This window comes from Oncorhynchus gorbuscha, unplaced genomic scaffold (genome assembly GCF_021184085.1).
Source record: "Oncorhynchus gorbuscha isolate QuinsamMale2020 ecotype Even-year unplaced genomic scaffold, OgorEven_v1.0 Un_scaffold_1709, whole genome shotgun sequence".
Taxonomy (NCBI): domain Eukaryota; kingdom Metazoa; phylum Chordata; class Actinopteri; order Salmoniformes; family Salmonidae; genus Oncorhynchus; species Oncorhynchus gorbuscha.
The window spans coordinates 88,286-108,062 of NW_025746408.1; positions in this window are offsets into that span (position 1 = coordinate 88,286).

The window sequence follows — 19,777 nt, forward strand, 5'->3', positions numbered from 1 at the left end:
TTATCTAGCGAGTCCTGCGTTGCATATAATCTGACTGAGCATACAAGTATCTAAGTATCTGACTGAGCATACAAGTATCTGACTGAGCGGTGGTAGGCAGAAGCAGGCGTGTAAACATTAATTCAAACAGCACTTTTGTGCAATTTGCCAGCAGCTCTTTGTTGTGTGTCAAGCATTGGGCTGTTTATGACTTCAAGTATATCAACTCCTGGGATGAGGCTGGTGTAACCGAAGTGAAATGGCTAGCTAGTTAGCGCGCGCTAAAAGTGTTTCAAACGTCACTCGCTCTGAGCCTTCTAGTAGTTGTTCCCCTTGCTCTGCATGGGTAACGCTGCTTCGATGGTGGCTGTTGTTGTTGTGTTGCTGGTTCGAGCCCAGGGAGGAGCGAGGAGAGGGACGGAAGCTATACTGTTACACTGGCAATACTAAAGGGCCTATAAGAACATCCAATAGTCAAAGGTTAAAAATACAAATGGTATAGAGGGAAATAGTCCTATAATAACTTCAACCTAAAACTTATTACCTGGGAATATTGAAGATTCATGTTAAAAGGAACCACCAGCTTTCATATGTTCTCATGTTCTGAGCAAGGAACTGAAACGTTAGCTTTCTTACATAGCATATATTGCACTTTTACTTTCTTCTCCAACACTTTGTTTTTGCATTATTTAAACCAAATTGAACATGTTTCATTATTTACTAGAGGCTAAATTGATTTTATTGATGTATTATATTAAGTTAAAATAAGTGTTCATTCAGTATTGTTGTAATTGTCATTATTACAAATAAATACATTTTTTTAAAAATTGGCATCTGCTTTTAATAATTGGTATCAGTGTTGAAAAATCATAATCGGTCGACCTCTAACACACACACACACACACACCACACACACACGCACACGCGCGCACACACACGCACACACACGCACACACACGCCCGCGCACACACATGCACACAGACAGAGAACGTCAGTGTGAGTATCAATCTAACTGATTTTATAATGCCCTTTTTCACAAAGTGCTTATACAGAACACATGAAGTAGAATAGATAGGAAGATAACGACTGCTGCTGCTGAAACACAGCCCTGCCTGAGAGCACTAGATCTAACAGTACGGCAAACAGACATCTTCACAGGCAGACCAAGGTTGATGTATTCAATGAAAAGGAGAGCCAGAGGCAGGCTTAGATGGGTTCCATGCAGAAAACACATGTCAAGGAAAGAGAGTGGGGACCATCTTACAGGGAATGATCATCGTCTCAGGTAGACCGAGATGTTACAGTAAGGTGAAGGATCCTCCTCACAGGGAGATCAAAGTTGATACTATATATTGTTATTCCATGCAAGCAGGAATAATGGGCGGCAGGGTAGCCTAGTGGTTAGAGCGTTGGACTAGTAACCGAAAGGTTGCAAGTTCGAATCCCCGAGCTGACAAGGTACAAATCTGTCGTTCTGCCCCTGAACAGGCAGTTAACCCACTGTTCCCAGGCCGTCATTGAAAATAAGAATTTGTTCTTAACTGACTTGCCTAGTTAAATATAGATTTTTTTTAAAATGCTGCAGGTAGAACACAGAGATGGAATTATAATGCTGCAGGTAGAACACAGAGATGGAATTATAATACTGCAGGTAGAACACAGAGATGGAATTATAATGCTGCAGGTAGAACACAGAGATGGAATTATAATGCTGCAGGTAGAACACAGAGATGGAATTATAATGCTGCAGGTAGAACACAGATGGAATTATAATGCTGCAGGTAGAACACAGATGGAATTATAATGCTGCAGGTAGAACACAGATGGAATTATAATGCTGCAGGTAGAACACAGATGGAATTATAATGCTGCAGGTAGAACACAGATGGAATTATAATGCTGCAGGTAGAACACAGATGGAATTATAATGCTGCAGGTAGAACACAGATGGAATTATAATGCTGCAGGTAGAACACCGACGGAATTATAATGCTGTAGGTAGAACACAGACGGAATTATAATACTGCAGGTAGAACACAGATGGAATTATAATACTGCAGGCAGAACACAGACGGAATTATAATACTGCAGGTAGAACACAGATGGAATTATAATACTGCAGGTAGAACACAGACGGAATTATAATACTGCAGGCAGAACACAGATGGAATTATAATACTGCAGGCAGAACACAGACGGAATTATAATACTGCAGGCAGAACACAGACGGAATTATAATACTGCAGGTAGAACACAGATGGAATTATAATGCTGCAGGTAGAACACAGATGGAATTATAATACTGCAGGTAGAACACAGATGGAATTATAATACTGCAGGTAGAACACAGATGGAATTATAATACTGCAGGTAGAACACAGATGGAATTATAATACTGCAGGTAGAACACAGATGGAATTATAATGCTGCAGGTAGAACACAGATGGAATTATAATGCTGCAGGTAGAACACAGATGGAATTATAATGCTGCAGGTAGAACACAGATGGAATTATAATACTGCAGGTAGAACACAGATGGAATTATAATGCTGCAGGTAGAACACAGATGGAATTATAATGCTGCAGGTAGAACACAGATGGAATTATAATGCTGCAGGTAGAACACAGATGGAATTATAATGCTGCAGGTAGAACACAGATGTATGTCTGTTTTATGTCAGAGACACACCTTTATAGTAATTGGTTTAGAGTCTTACTCAAAGTCCCCGGGGAGCAGAGGTCTACAGAGGTAACCAGCCATAATTCCATCTCTGTGTGTAAATGAGACATCTTTACTGTTTAACTATACAGTTGTTGACATGACATGAAACACAGAGACTAAACTCAATAAAAAAAGAAACATCCCTTTTTCAGGACCCCGTCTTTCAAAGACCATTTGTAAAAATCCAAATAACTTCACAGATCTTAATTGTAAAGGTTTTAAACACTGTTTCCCATGCTTGTTCAATGAACCATAAACAATTAATGAACATGCACCTGTGGAACGGTCATTAAGACACTAACAGCTTACAGATGGTAGGCAATTAAGGTCATAGTTATGAAAACTTAGGACACTAAAGAGGTCTTTCTACTGACTCTGAAAGACACCAAAAGAAAGATGCCCAGGGTCCCTGCTTATCTGCGTGAACGTGCCTTAGGCATGCTGCAAGGTGGCATGAGGACTGCAGTTGTGGCCAGGGGAAAGAAATTGCAATGTCTGTACTATGAGACATCTAAGACAGCGCTACAGGGAGACAGGACGGACAGCTGATAGTCCTCACAGTGGCAGACCATGTGTAACCACACCTGCAGAAGATCGGTAGATCCGAACATCACACCTGCGGGACAGGTACAGGATGGCAACAACAACTGCCCGAGTTACATCAGGAATGTACAATCCCTCCATCAGTGCTCAGACTGTCCGCAATAGGCTGAGAGAGGATGGACTGAGGACTTGTAGGCCTGCTGTAAGGCAGGTCCTCACCAGACATCACCGGCAACAACGTCACGTATGGGCACAAACCCACGGTCGCCGGGACTGGCAAAAACTGCTCTTCACTGACGAGTCGCGGTTGTGTCTCACCAGGGGTTATGGTCAGATTCGCGTTTATCGTCAAAGGAATGAGAGTTACACAGAGGCCTGTACTCTGGAGTGGGATCGATTTGGAGATGGAGGGTCCGTCATGGTCTGGGGCGGTGTGTCACAGCATCATTGGACTGAGATTGTTGTCATTGCAGGCAATCACAATGCTGTGTTACAGGGAAGACATCCTCCTCCCTCATGTGGTACCCTTCCTGCAGGCTCATCCTGACATGACCCTCCAGCATGACAATGCCACCAGCCATACTGCTCGTTCTGTGTGTGATTTCCTGCAAGACAGGAATGTCAGTGTTCTGCCATGGCCAGCGAAGAGCCCGGATCTCAATCCCATTGAGCACGTCTGGGACCTGTTGGATCGGAGGGTGAGGGCTAGGGCCATTTCCCCCAGAAATGTCTGGGAACTTGCAGGTGCCTTGGTGGAAGAGTGGGGTAACATCTCACAGCAAGAACGGGCAAATCTGGTGCAGTCCATGAGGAGGAGATGCACTGCAGTACTTATTGCAGCTGGTGGTCACACCAGATACTGACTGTTACTTTGATTTTGACCCCCCCTTTGTTCAGGGACACATTATTCCATTTCTGTTGGTCACGTGTCTGTGGACCTTGTTCAGTTTATGTCTCAGTTGTTGAATCTTGTTCATACAAATATTTACACATGTTAAGTTTGCTGAAAATAAACGCAGTTGACAGTGAGAGGACTTTTCTTTTTTTGCTGAGTTTATAATGACATGAAAATACGTGATTGCAGTACATTGCAACCAGCTGATGAGGACCTGGGGAAATCACCTCACAATACATACTCCAGTCCCTCAAAAATACGTGACACACAGTGACACACAGTTCCCCTCTGAGGAAGATAACCCACAACACTCCTCACGGGGACCTGCTAATGTTAATTCCTCTCTGTCTGTCCGTCTCTGTCCTCTTTCCGTCTCTGTCAGTCTCTGTCAGTCTCTGTCAGTCTCTGTCAGTCTCTGTCAGTCTCTGTCAGTCTCTGTCAGTCTCTGTCAGTCTCTGTCAGTCTCTGTCAGTCTCTGTCAGTCTCTGTCAGTCTCTGTCAGTCTCTGTCAGTCTCTGTTCTTATGTAAGGCATTGAGAGGAAACCTGACACACACACAGCTTTGTAAACAGTGGTAGAGTGTTGTTGACTGGTAGGATGATTACATAAAGCAGAGTCCACTACAGTCCAGTAGGTCAGCAGCATGCTGGCTCCCAGAGAGACACACACATACTCCCAGAGACACACACACACATACTCCCAGACTATTCCCGGGACCACCCATACGTAGAATGTATGCACACATGACTGTAAGTCGCTTTGGATAAAAGCGTCTGCTAAATGGCATATACATATACATATATACATACACACACACACACGCTCCCAGAGAGACACACACACACACGCTCCCAGAGAGACACACACACACACGCTCCCAGAGAGACACACACACACACGCTCCCAGAGACACACACACACACACACGCTCCCAGAGAGACACACACACACACACACGCTCCCAGAGAGACACACACACACGCTCCCAGAGAGACACACGCTCCCAGAGAGACACACACACACACGCTCCCAGAGAGACACACACACACACACACGCTCCCAGAGAGACACACACACACACACACACACACGCTCCCAGAGAGACACACACACACACGCTCCCAGAGAGACACACACACACGCTCCCAGAGAGACACACGCACACACGCTCCCAGAGAGACACACACACACACGCTCCCAGAGAGACACACGCACACACGCTCCCAGAGAGACACACGCACACACGCTCCCAGAGAGACACACGCACACACGCTCCCAGAGAGACACACGCACACACGCTCCCAGAGAGACACACACACACGCTCCCAGAGAGACACACACACACGCTCCCAGAGAGACACACACACACACGCTCCCACAGAGACACACACACACGCTCCCAGAGAGACACACACACACACGCTCCCACAGAGACACACACACACGCTCCCACAGAGACACACACACACACACGCTCCCACAGAGACACACACACACACGCTCCCACAGAGACACACACACACACGCTCCCACAGAGACACACACACACACGCTCCCAGAGAGATACACACACGCTCCCACAGAGACACACACACACACACGCTCCCACAGACACACACACACACACGCTCCCACAGAGACACACACACACACGCTCCCACAGAGACACACACACACACGCTCCCAGAGAGATACACACACGCTCCCAGAGAGATACACACACGCTCCCACAGAGACACACACACGCTCCCACAGAGACACACACACGCTCCCACAGAGACACACACACGCTCCCACAGAGACACACACACGCTCCCACAGAGACACACACACGCTCCCACAGAGACACACACACGCTCCCACAGAGACACACACACACGCTCCCACAGAGACACACACACGCTCCCAGAGAGACACACACACACTCCCAGAGAGACACACACACGCTCCCACAGAGACACACACACGCTCCCACAGAGACACACACACGCTCCCACAGAGACACAAACATGCTCCTAGAGAGAAGGCATGGTCTCCCCTGCCCACCCGCCTCCCCTTCCACCCCGCCTCCCCTACCACCCCGCCTCCCCTACCACCATTTCCTGCTGTACTGTGTAAAATAATAAAGACAGGATTCAGATCTCCTTAAAGAACATCCACTAAAGCGTCTTGATGTGATTGACAGAGACACAGGTGGTGCACCAACTCCATAAGTACATAGTAAGAGGGTTGAGAATCTCAACATGGCTGTGTGACAGCTGGGGGCTTTGAGAGTGTCTGGGGGTCCAGTCAAACGAGACTCACAGTTCAGAACAACAACACTATGTATCAGCCTACACTAGATCTGTTGATGTAGCACGACATACCAGGCATATTACGTCCATGTAAGAAACACTGAGAAGTCACCCTCTCTCTCACTCTGTTCTCTCTCTCCTTGTTGTGTGAGCTAATTGGAAAATGGGGCACTGAGAAGAAAGTGTGTATGTCAGGGTTATTCCTGAGTCTACAGGAGCAGGTCATACTGCTCTGTGCTACATCAACATCTCCAATTAAGTCACATACAGGAAGCAAGAGAACACACCCCCCTACAGTAAAGACAGAACGCACACCCCCCTACAGTAAAGACAGAATGCACACCCCTACAGTAAAGACAGAGAACACACCCCCTACAGTAAAGACAGAACACACCCCCTACAGTAAAGACAGAATACACCCCCTACAGTAAAGACAGAATACACCCCCTACAGTAAAGACAGAATACACCCCCTACAGTAAAGACAGAACACACCCCCTACAGTAAAGACAGAACACACACCCCTACAGTAAAGACAGAGAACACACCCCCTACAGTAAAGACAGAACACCCCCTACAGTAAAGACAGAGAACACACCCCCCTACAGTAAAGACAGAACACACACCCCTACAGTAAAGACAGAGGAGGAAGAACACCAGAATAGTGTGAAGGAAATCAGGCTACAGTAGGTGATCTCCTTCAAACAAAGACGTCTTGGTACCTCTGTCTCTCCTCCCTCTCTCTCCTGGCTGATGTGATTAACAGACTAGCCGTACGGGTCTCATTACCTCCATGTCCTCTCTGGTCCCCATACATTCCTCTGTGATGACGTAACAGTTCTGCTGTAGTCACAGTATGATGTTTGTTCATCACACACAAAATAAAACCAGTGGTTTGAGGGCTTCTTGTGAACCAGATCAACTACTGTGTGTTCGTGTGCTCACTATTGTGTGAGCCAGTCACTTGGATGGGGGGGGGGGGGGGGTACATTGTCTTACATGTCAGTTGTGATTGTGAGGTGATTTCCCCAGGTCCTCATCAGCTGGTTGCAATGTACTGGAATCACTTATTTTCATGACATTATAAACTCTGTGTGGATGCTGTGATCGTGAATAGAGGGGTGTGTGTGTGTGTGTGTGTGTGTGTGTGTGTGTGTGTGTGTGTGTGTGTGTGTGTGTGTGTGTGTGTGTGTGTGTGTGTGTGTGTGTGTGTGTGTGCGTCCTTGACTGTGGGCTAATGTGTGTGAGAAGACAGATGTGCAGAGTGGGTACAGGAGGATGGAGTTATTTACTACTGATCACAGAGTGGGTGGATACAGGAGGATGGAGTTATTTACTACTGATCACAGAGTGGGTGGATACAGGAGGATGGAGTTATTTACTACTGATCACAGAGTGGATACAGGAGGATGGAGTTATTTACTACTGATCACAGAGTGGGTGGATACAGGAGGATGGAGTTATTTACTACTGATCACAGAGTGGGTGGATACAGGAGGATGGAGTTATTTACTACTGATCACAGAGTGGGTGGATACAGGAGGATGGAGTTATTTACTACTGATCACAGAGTGGGTGGATACAGGAGGATGGAGTTATTTACTACTGATCACAGAGTGGGTGGATACAGGAGGATGGAGTTATTTACTACTGATCACAGAGTGGGTGGATACAGGAGGATGGAGTTATTTACTACTGATCACAGAGTGGGTGGATACAGGAGGATGGAGTTATTTACTACTGATCACAGAGTGGGTGGATACAGGAGGATGGAGTTATTTACTACTGATCACAGAGTGGGTGGATACAGGAGGATGGAGTTATTTACTACTGATCACAGAGTGGGTGGATACAGGAGGATGGAGTTATTTACTACTGATCACAGAGTGGTTGGATACAGGAGAATGGAGTTATTTACTACTGATCACAGAGTGGGTGGATACAGGAGGATGGAGTTATTTACTACTGATCACAGAGTGGGTGGATACAGGAGGATGGAGTTATTTACTACTGATCACAGAGTGGTTGGATACAGGAGGATGGAGTAATTTACTACTGATCACAGAGTGGGTGGATACAGGAGGATGGAGTTATTTACTACTGATCACAGAGTGGGTGAATAGGATGGAGTTATTTACTACTGATCACAGAGTGGGTGGATACAGGAGGATGGAGTTATTTACTACTGATCACAGAGTGGGTGGATACAGGAGGATGGAGTTATTTACTACTGATCACAGAGTGGGTGGATACAGGAGGATGGAGTTATTTACTACTGATCACAGAGTGGGTGAATACAGGAGGATGGAGTTATTTACTACTGATCACAGAGTGGGTGGATACAGGAGGATGGAGTTATTTACTACTGATCACAGAGTGGATACAGGAGGATGGAGTTATTTACTACTGATCACAGAGTGGGTGGATACAGGAGGATGGAGTTATTTACTACTGATCACCCTGGGATGGAGTTTTTACACTGGAGTGGATACAGGAGGAGTTATTTACTACTGATCACAGAGTGGGTGAATACAGGAGGATGGAGTTATTTACTACTGATCACAGAGTGGATACAGGAGGATGGAGTTATTTACTACTGATCACAGAGTGGGTGGATACAGGAGGATGGAGTTATTTACTACTGATCACAGAGTGGGTGGATACAGGAGGATGGAGTTATTTACTACTGATCACAGAGTGGGTGAATACAGGAGGATACAGGAGGATGGTTATTTACTACTGATCACAGAGTGGGTGGATACAGGAGGATGGAGTTATTTACTACTGATCACAGAGTGGGTGGATACAGGAGGATGGAGTTATTTACTACTGATCACAGAGTGGGTGGATACAGGAGGATGGAGTTATTTACTACTGATCACAGAGTGGGTGGATACAGGAGGATGGAGTTATTTACTACTGATCACAGAGTGGGTGGATACAGGAGGATGGAGTTATTTACTACTGATCACAGAGTGGGTGGATACAGGAGGATGGAGTTACTGGACTGATCACAGAGTGGGTGGATACAGGAGGATGGAGACTACTGATCAAGTGGGTGGATACAGGAGGATGGAGTTATTTACTACTGATCACAGAGTGGGTGGATACAGGAGGATGGAGTTATTTACTACTGATCACAGTGGATACAGGAGGATGGAGTTATACTACTGATCACAGAGGATGGATACAGGAGGATTAGTTATTTACTACTGATCACAGAGTGGGTGGATACAGGAGGATGGAGTTATTTACTACTGATCACAGAGTGGGTGGATACAGGAGGATGGAGTTATTTACTACTGATCACAGAGTGGGTGGATACAGGAGGATGGAGTTATTTACTACTGATCACAGAGTGGGTGGATACAGGAGGATGGAGTTATTTACTACTGATCACAGAGTGGGTGGATACAGGAGGATGGAGTTATTTACTACTGATCACAGAGTGGGTGGATACAGGAGGATGGAGTTATTTACTACTGATCACAGAGTGGGTGGATACAGGAGGATGGAGTTATTTACTACTGATCACAGAGTGGGTGGATACAGGAGGATGGAGTTATTTACTACTGATCACAGAGTGGGTGGATACAGGAGGATGGAGTTATTTACTACTGATCACAGAGTGGGTGGATACAGGAGGATGGAGTTATTTACTACTGATCACAGAGTGGGTGATACAGGAGGATGGAGTTATTTACTACTGATCACAGAGTGGGTGGATACAGGAGGATGGAGTTATTTACTACTGATCACAGAGTGGGTGGATACAGGAGGATGGAGTTATTTACTACTGATCACAGAGTGGGTGGATACAGGAGGATGGAGTTATTTACTACTGATCACAGAGTGGGTGAATACAGGAGGATGGAGTTATTTACTACTGATCACAGAGTGGGTGGATACAGGAGGATGGAGTTATTTACTACTGATCACAGAGTGGATACAGGAGGATGGAGTTATTTACTACTGATCACAGAGTGGGTGGATACAGGAGGATGGAGTTATTTACTACTGATCAGAGTGGGGAATACAGTTATTTACTACTGTGGGTGGATACAGGAGGATGGAGTTATTTACTACTGATCACAGAGTGGGTGGATACAGGAGGATGGAGTTATTTACTACTGATCACAGAGTGGGTGGATACAGGAGGATGGAGTTATTTACTACTGATCACAGAGTGGGTGGATACAGGAGGATGGAGTTATTTACTACTGATCACAGAGTGGGTGGATACAGGAGGATGGAGTTATTTACTACTGATCACAGAGTGGGTGGATACAGGAGGATGGAGTTATTTACTACTGATCACAGAGTGGGTGGATACAGGAGGATGGAGTTATTTACTACTGATCACAGAGTGGATACAGGAGGATGGAGTTATTTACTACTGATCACAGAGTGGGTGGATACAGGAGGATGGAGTTATTTACTACTGATCACAGAGTGGGTGGATACAGGAGGATGGAGTTATTTACTACTGATCACAGAGTGGGTGGATACAGGAGGATGGAGTTATTTACTACTGATCAAAGTGGGTGGATACAGGAGGAGATTTACTACTGGTGGATACAGGAGGATGGAGTTATTTACTACTGATCACAGAGTGGGTGGATACAGGAGGATGGAGTTATTTACTACTGATCACAGAGTGGGTGGATACAGGAGGATGGAGTTATTTACTACTGAAAGAGTGATCACAGGTGGATACAGGAGGATGGAGTTATTTACTACTGATCACAGAGTGGGTGAATACAGGAGGATGGAGTTATTTACTACTGATCACAGAGTGGGTGGATACAGGAGGATGGAGTTATTTACTACTGATCACAGAGTGGGTGGATACAGGAGGATGGAGTTATTTACTACTGATCACAGAGTGGGTGGATACAGGAGGATGGAGTTATTTACTACTGATCACAGAGTGGGTGGATACAGGAGGATGGAGTTATTTACTACTGATCACAGAGTGGGTGGATACAGGAGGATGGAGTTATTTACTACTGATCACAGAGTGGGTGGATACAGGAGGATGGAGTTATTTACTACTGATCAGAGTGGGTGGATACAGGAGGATGGAGTTATTTACTACTGATCACAGAGTGGGTGGATACAGGAGGATGGAGTTATTTACTACTGATCACAGAGTGGGTGGATACAGGAGGATGGAGTTATTTACTACTGATCACAGAGTGGGTGGATACAGGAGGATGGAGTTATTTACTACTGATCACAGAGTGGTTGGATACAGGAGGATGGAGGATTTACTACTGATCACAGCCTACAGGAGGATGGAGTTATTTACTACTGATCACAGAGTGGGTGAATACAGGAGGATAGTTATTTACTACTGATCACAGAGTGGGTGATACAGGAGGATGGAGTTATTTACTACTGATCACAGAGTGGGTGGATACAGGAGGATGGAGTTATTTACTACTGATCACAGAGTGGGTGGATACAGGAGGATGGAGTTATTTACTACTGATCACAGAGTGGGTGAATACAGGAGGATGGAGTTATTTACTACTGATCACAGAGTGGGTGATACAGGAGGATGGAGTTATTTACTACTGATCAGAGTGGATACTGATCACAGAGTATGGATACAGGAGGATGGAGTTATTTACTACTGATCACAGAGTGGGTGGATACAGGAGGATGGAGTTATTTACTACTGATCACAGAGTGGGTGAATACAGGAGGATGGAGTTATTTACTACTGATCACAGAGTGGATACAGGAGGATGGAGTTATTTACTACTGATCACTGTTCTGGAGTTATTACTACTGATCACAGAGTGGGTGGATACAGGAGGATGGAGTTATTCACAGTGGGTGGATACAGGAGGATGGAGTTATTTACTACTGATCACAGAGTGGGTGGATACAGGAGGATGGAGTTATTTACTACTGATCACAGAGTGGGTGGATACAGGAGGATGGAGTTATTTACTACTGATCACAGAGTGGGTGAGGAGGATGGAGTTATTTACTACTGATCACAGTGGATACAGGAGGATGGAGTTATTTACTACTGATCACAGAGTGGGTGGATACAGGAGGATGGAGTTATTTACTACTGATCACAGAGTGGGTGATACAGGAGGATGGAGTTATTTACTACTGATCACAGAGTGGGTGGATACAGGAGGATGGAGTTATTTACTACTGATCACAGAGTGGGTGGATACAGGAGGATGGAGTTACTACTGTTCAGAGTGGGTGGATACAGGAGGATGGAGTTATTTACTACTGATCACTGAGTGGGTGGATACAGGAGGATGGAGTTATTTACTACTGATCACAGAGTGTGGATACAGGAGGATGGAGTTATTTACTACTGATCACAGAGTGGGTGGATACAGGAGGATGGAGTTATTTACTACTGATCACAGAGTGGGTGGATACAGGAGGATGGAGTTATTTACTACTGATCACAGAGTGGGTGGATACAGGAGGATGGAGTTATTTACTACTGATCACAGAGTGGGTGGATACAGGAGGATGGAGTTATTTACTACTGATCACAGAGTGGGTGGATACAGGAGGATGGAGTTATTTACTACTGATCAGGAGGATGGAGTTATTTACTACTGATCACAGAGTGGGTGGATACAGGAGGATGGAGTTATTTACTACTGATCACAGAGTGGGTGGATACAGGAGGATGGAGTTATTTACTACTGATCACAGAGTGGGTGGATACAGGAGGATGGAGTTATTTACTACTGATCACAGAGTGGGTGGATACAGGAGGATGGAGTTATTTACTACTGATCACAGAGTGGGTGGATACAGGAGGATGGAGTTATTTACTACTGATCACAGAGTGGGTGGATACAGGAGGATGGAGTTATTTACTACTGATCACAGAGTGGGTGGATACAGGAGGATGGAGTTATTTACTACTGATCACAGAGTGGGTGGATACAGGAGGATGGAGTTATTTACTACTGATCACAGAGTGGGTGGATACAGGAGGATGGAGTTATTTACTACTGATCACAGAGTGGGTGGATACAGGAGGATGGAGTTATTTACTACTGATCACAGAGTGGGTGGATACAGGAGGATGGAGTTATTTACTACTGATCACAGAGTGGGTGGATACAGGAGGATGGAGTTATTTACTACTGATCACAGAGTGGGTGGATACAGGAGGATGGAGTTATTTACTACTGATCACAGAGTGGGTGATACAGGAGGATGGAGTTATTTACTACTGATCACAGAGTGGGGTGGATACAGGAGGATGGAGTTATTTACTACTGATCACAGAGTGGGTGGATACAGGAGGATGGAGTTATTTTACTGATCACAGAGTGGGTGATACAGGAGGATGGAGTTATTTACTACTGATCACAGAGTGGGTGGATACAGGAGGATGGAGTTATTTACTACTGATCACAGAGTGGGTGGATACAGGAGGTGGATACAGGAGGGAGTTATTTACTACTGATCACAGAGTGGGTGGATACAGGAGGATGGAGTTATTTACTACTGATCACAGAGTGGGTGGATACAGGAGGATGGAGTTATTTACTACTGATCACAGAGTGGGTGGATACAGGAGGATGGAGTTATTTACTACTGATCACAGAGTGGGTGGATACAGGAGGATGGAGTTATTTACTACTGATCACAGTGGGTGGATACAGGAGGATGGAGTTATTTACTACTGATCACAGAGTGGGTGGATACAGGAGGATGGAGTTATTTACTACTGATCACAGAGTGGGTGAATACAGGAGGATGGAGTTATTTACTACTGATCACAGAGTGGGTGGATACAGGAGGATGGAGTTATTTACTACTGATCACAGAGTGGGTGGATACAGGAGGATGGAGTCATTTACTGCTGATCACAGTTAGATGAACGTCCCACAGGTACAAAGAGTCATTTATCTTTAAGAGCCTGACCTCATTTAGTCATTTATCCTTCTTTATTCTACAAAGAAAATAAAAAAATATCTCTGCTTTCCCCTCCAGCATCATTCCCCCTTACAGCACTTAAAACATGTGTGTGCGTGTGTTTGTGTGTGAGATAGTCTTTCTTTATTGTTCTCTGAAAAGACAAGGTCTCCCTCCCTGATTCTCCTTCCAGCCTCCTCTTTCTTACTGAAACATTTGATCTGGCCTGTTCCATTTCTCTCTCATACGTCCTCTGATTGGCTCCTTTAATTTGAGCCCTCTGAGCTGCTATAATGAATTGAACACTCCCAGGGGCTCTCATGTACAGACAGACTGACGGGTGACCTCTGAGAGAGGGAGCGCAAAGGACTATAGAAACTAGCAGCCTGCAGACCTCGATTCAAATCACTGAAATCCTTCAACTACTTTTAACGAGCGTCTGCTCTAGACTGCCAGGTAGAAAGGATTTGCGGTTTTGGGACTGTTCCATTTGTCCATTTTCTGTCTCTAAGGTGTTGACTACTAGCAGGGGACTCATGGTAAGGTTTTGTTGCGGGACCCGACAACTTCACATTAAAACATTTTCACAGAGCAAAGAAAAACACGTTTAAATTTCCTGCAATTCTACACGTTTCCAGAACTTCTGTCATGTTAATATGATATCTGAGTGACAAACAATCAATGGAGGACCCCTGGAGGTCAGGGCCACATTCTGAAATTACACCTGGTGACTATTTTAACTCTCGATAGGATGTCGAGGACTGAGTTCTTCAAAATAAAAATAGGCCACTTGTGTTGGTTGTGCCTGGAGCCGAGCCTGTATTAGTAACTGTTCTGTTATTCCTCCTGTCTGGAGCCGAGTCTGTATTAGTAACTGTTCTGTTATTCCTCCTCCTGTCTGGAGCCGAGCCTGTATTAGTAACTGTTCTGTTATTCCTCCTCCTGCCTGGAGCCGGTCCTGTATTGGTAACTGTTCTGTTATTCCTCCTCCTGCCTGGAGCCAGCCTGTATTAGTAACTGTTCTGTTATTCCTCCTCCTGCCTGGAGCCGGTCCTGTATTAGTAACTGTTCTGTTATTCCTCCTCCTGCCTGGAGAGCCTGTATTAGTAACTGTTCTGTTATTCCTCCTGTCTGGAGCCGGTCCTGTATTAGTAACTGTTCTGTTAATCCTCCTGTCTGGAGCCAGTCCTGTATTAGTAACTGTTCTGTTATTCCTCCTGCCTGGAGCCGAGCCTGTATTAGTAACTGTTCTGTTATTCCTCCTCCTGCCTGGAGTAACTGTTCTGTTAGCCTGTATTAGTAACTGTTCTGTTATTCCTCCTCCTGCCTGGAGCCGAGCCTGTATTAGTAACTGTTCTGTTAGAGCCGGTCCTGTATTAGTAACTGTTCTGTTATTCCTCCTGCCTGTGACATTATTCAGTCAGATACTGCTATTCCATGTCCTGGATGTTTGGGGTGGACAGGCTTGGTGAGCAGGGAGGCAGACAGCAGCTCAGTGTTGGGAGTGAACAGGCTTGGTGAGCAGGGAGGCAGACAGCAGCTCAGTGTTGGGAGTGAACAGGCTTGGTGAGCAGGGAGGCAGACAGCAGCTCAGTGTTGGGAGTGAACAGGCTTGGTGAGCAGGGAGGCAGACAGCAGCTCAGTGTTGGGAGTGAACAGGCTTGGTGAGCAGGGAGGCAGACAGCAGCTCAGTGTTGGGAGTGAACAGGCTTGGTGAGCAGGGAGGCAGACAGCAGCTCAGTGATGGGAGTGAACAGGCTTGGTGAGCAGGGAGGCAGACAGCAGCTCAGTGTTGGGAGTGAACAGGCTTGGTGAGCAGGGAGGCAGACAGCAGCTCAGTGTTGGGAGTGAACAGGCTTGGTGAGCAGGGAGGCAGACAGCAGCTCAGTGTTGGGAGTGAACAGGCTTGGTGAGCAGGGAGGCAGACAGCATCTCAGTGTTGGGAGTGAACAGGCTTGGTGAGCAGGGAGGCAGACAGCAGCTCAGTGTTGGGAGTGAACAGGCTTGGTGAGCAGGGAGGCAGACAGCAGCTCAGTGTTGGGAGTGAACAGGCTTGGTGAGCAGGGAGGCAGACAGCAGCTCAGTGTTGGGAGTGAACAGGCTTGGTGAGCAGGGAGACAGATGGAGATGATCTGAATCTACTCCTCTACATCACCAACATCTGCACATTTCTATGTTTTGTAGTAAGAAAGATAAAGGAAGATGAGTGTTTCAAACAAGTGACAATGCCTCAAACAATTAGTAAACAATGCCTCTTCGATGATGTCATTGGAAACACGCATCCTCCTCCATACTATATAGAAACACACAACGTTTGAGTGGTGCTGAAGACTATGAAGTAGAAACATTTCGACATGGGCAGAGAGAGAACACACTGTTTAACCATTAGTACAGAGATGTCTCCGGTAGGTGATCTCTCTCTCATAGTAATCTATTAGCTAGAGGCTCAGGTAGTGAGAAGGAAGCCTCTCTCCTGCCATAAACAGCCCTCCTCAACATCCTCCCTCTGTCAGGCTGCAGTACCAACACTCACTACCAGATGATCGACGGCTGGAGGGGGACGGCTGTGTGATCTCCTGTTTGTCTATGGAGTACTTCTAACCCTTCACACACACACACACACACACACACACACACACACACACACACACACACACACACACACACACACACACACACACACACACACACACACACACACACACACACACACACACACAGTGCAGTGCTCAGTTAAAAAGCAACAACAAAGCGCTGGTTGGTTTCTATGGCAACAGTGATCTGGACAGTAAAGGCTGCTGCTTAATGGGCTCCAGTTTGTCCCTAATTCACTCTCTCTGAGCTGCTAACTATTACCAACTGAAGACATTCATAAATTAGTTATTTTTGTTCAAAACATCCCTCGCTGGAGAACATAGACTGCGTCCCAAATTGCACCCTATTCCCTATGTATGGTTCTGGTCAAAAGTAGTGTACCAGTGTACTCTTTGGGACGCAAACCTAGTGTGTTCAGAATGTCCTGCAGTTCTTCTGTGCCGTGTTGACGTACTGAGAATCACACAGAAAGAGGTTTCTGTGCTGTGTTGACGTACTGAGACTCACACAGAAAGAGGTTTCTGTGCCGTGTTGACGTACTGAGACTCACACAGAAAGAGGTTTCTGTGCCGTGTTAACGTACTGAGAATCACACAGAAAGAGGTTTCTGTGCCGTGTTGACGTACTGAGACTCACACAGAAAGAGGTTTCTGTGCTGTGTTGACGTACTGAGACTCACACAGAAAGAGGTTTCTGTGCCGTGTTAACGTACTGAGACTCACACAGAAAGAGGTTTCTGTGCCGTGTTGACGTACTGAGACTCACACAGACAGAGGTTTCTGTGTTGTGTTGAGCTGTGAATGTCAAAGCAGGTCCATAAAGGATGTGATGCCGGTGGTCCTTTGACCCAACACTAATACAGATTACCCAGTAGCTGTAGCAGTCATCACATCAACACGTGTACACAAATAAAAAGTTCTGTCAACCTCAGTTAGCTGATTTCATGAGGTTTGAAAAGAGGATTTTCTGACTTTACTTACGAGCCCTTCCCAAACAATGTAGTATTATAAAAATACCACAAGAATGAAGCTATATACATGGAGTATCAGTCCCAGAACAGCAGCTGACCGGAGCTAGCAACAGCCAGACCTGTTATAGCAGGTGTAAGCTAGCCTCTGCAGAGTCTCCAACATCCAGACATGTTATAGCAGGTGAAAGCTAGCCTCTGCAGAGTCTCCAACATCCAGACATGTTATAGCAGGTGAAAGCTAGCCTCTGCAGAGTCTCCAACAGCCAGACATGTTATAGCAGGTGAAAGCTAGCCTCTGCAGAGTCTCCAACATCCAGACATGTTATAGCAGGTGAAAGCTAGCCTCTGCAGAGTCTCCAACAGCCAGACATGTTATAGCAGGTGAAAGCTAGCCTCTGCAGAGTCTCCAACATCCAGACATGTTATAGCAGGTGAAAGCTAGCCTCTGCAGAGTCTCCAACATCCAGACATGTTATAGCAGGTGAAAGCTAGCCTCTGCAGAGTCTCCAACAGCCAGACATGTTATAGCAGGTGAAAGCTAGCCTCTGCAGAGTCTCCAACAGCCAGACATGTTATAGCAGGTGAAAGCTAGCCTCTGCAGAGTCTCCAACAGCCAGACATGTTATAGCAGGTGAAAGCTAGCCTCTGCAGTCTCCAACATCCAGACATGTTATAGCAGGTGAAAGCTAGCCTCTGCAGAGTCTCCAACAGCCAGACATGTTATAGCAGGTGAAAGCTAGCCTCTGCAGAGTCTCCAACAGCCAGACATGTTATAGCAGGTGAAAGCTAGCCTCTGCAGAGTCTCCAACAGCCAGACATGTTATAGCAGGTGAAAGCTAGCCTCTGCAGAGTCTCCAACAGCAGATGTTCCAGTTGAGAGGAAATTGAAGGAGAGCCTGTAAGTTCTGCATTTGTCCATGAACAAGGTAACACCACACCTCCACATTTACTGGATTGGTTGAATAGTGCAGAAGAGAACCTCCACAGATGTTTTAAATTCTCTCAAAACCCGTATGTAGGGGATCGAGTTTATTTCACGCCTGCTACTGTACGTTTGCCTTGCAGTCACCTGGAAGCTTCTGCTTGGTTGGACTGGGTAGGTGTGACTGTAACCATAGCTTCCTAGTGACAAAAAACACAGAAAAGCCCATTAAAAGCCTTGCAGTGAACTGGAAGAGAACTACAGAGTTGCCTGGGTAGGTGGGTGTGACCAGAGACAGACCACAGCTAGCTAGCAACAGCCACAGACCAGGCGAGCCTAAAGGTGAACTGCTGCTAGGGAGGCAGGGTGGGTGGGTGTGACCAGAGAGACCACAGCTAGCTAGCAACAGCCACAGACCAGGCCAGCCTAAAGGTGAGCTGCTGCTAGGGTGGCAGGGTAGGTGGGTGTGACCAGAGAGACCACAGTTAGCTAGCAACAGCCACAGACCAGGCCAGCCTAAAGGTGAGCTGCTGCTAGGGTGGCAGGGTGGGTGGGTGTGACCAGAGAGACCACAGCTAGCTAGCAACAGCCACAGACCAGGCCAGCCTAAAGGTGAGCTGCTGCTAGGGAGTCAGGGTAGGTGGGTGTGACCAGAGACAGACCACAGCTAGCTAGCAACAGCCACAGACCAGGCCAGCCTAAAGGTGAGCTGCTGCTAGGGAGGCAGGGTAGGAGGGTGTGACCAGAGACAGACCACAGCTAGCTAGCAACAGCCACAGACCAGGCCAGCCTAAAGGTGAGCTGCTGCTAGGGTGGCAGGGTAGGTGGGTGTGACCAGAGACAGACCACAGCTAGTTAGCAACAGCCACAGACCAGGCCAGCCTAAAGGTGAGCTGCTGCTATATAGGCTGGGTAGGTGGGTGGGTGTGACCACAG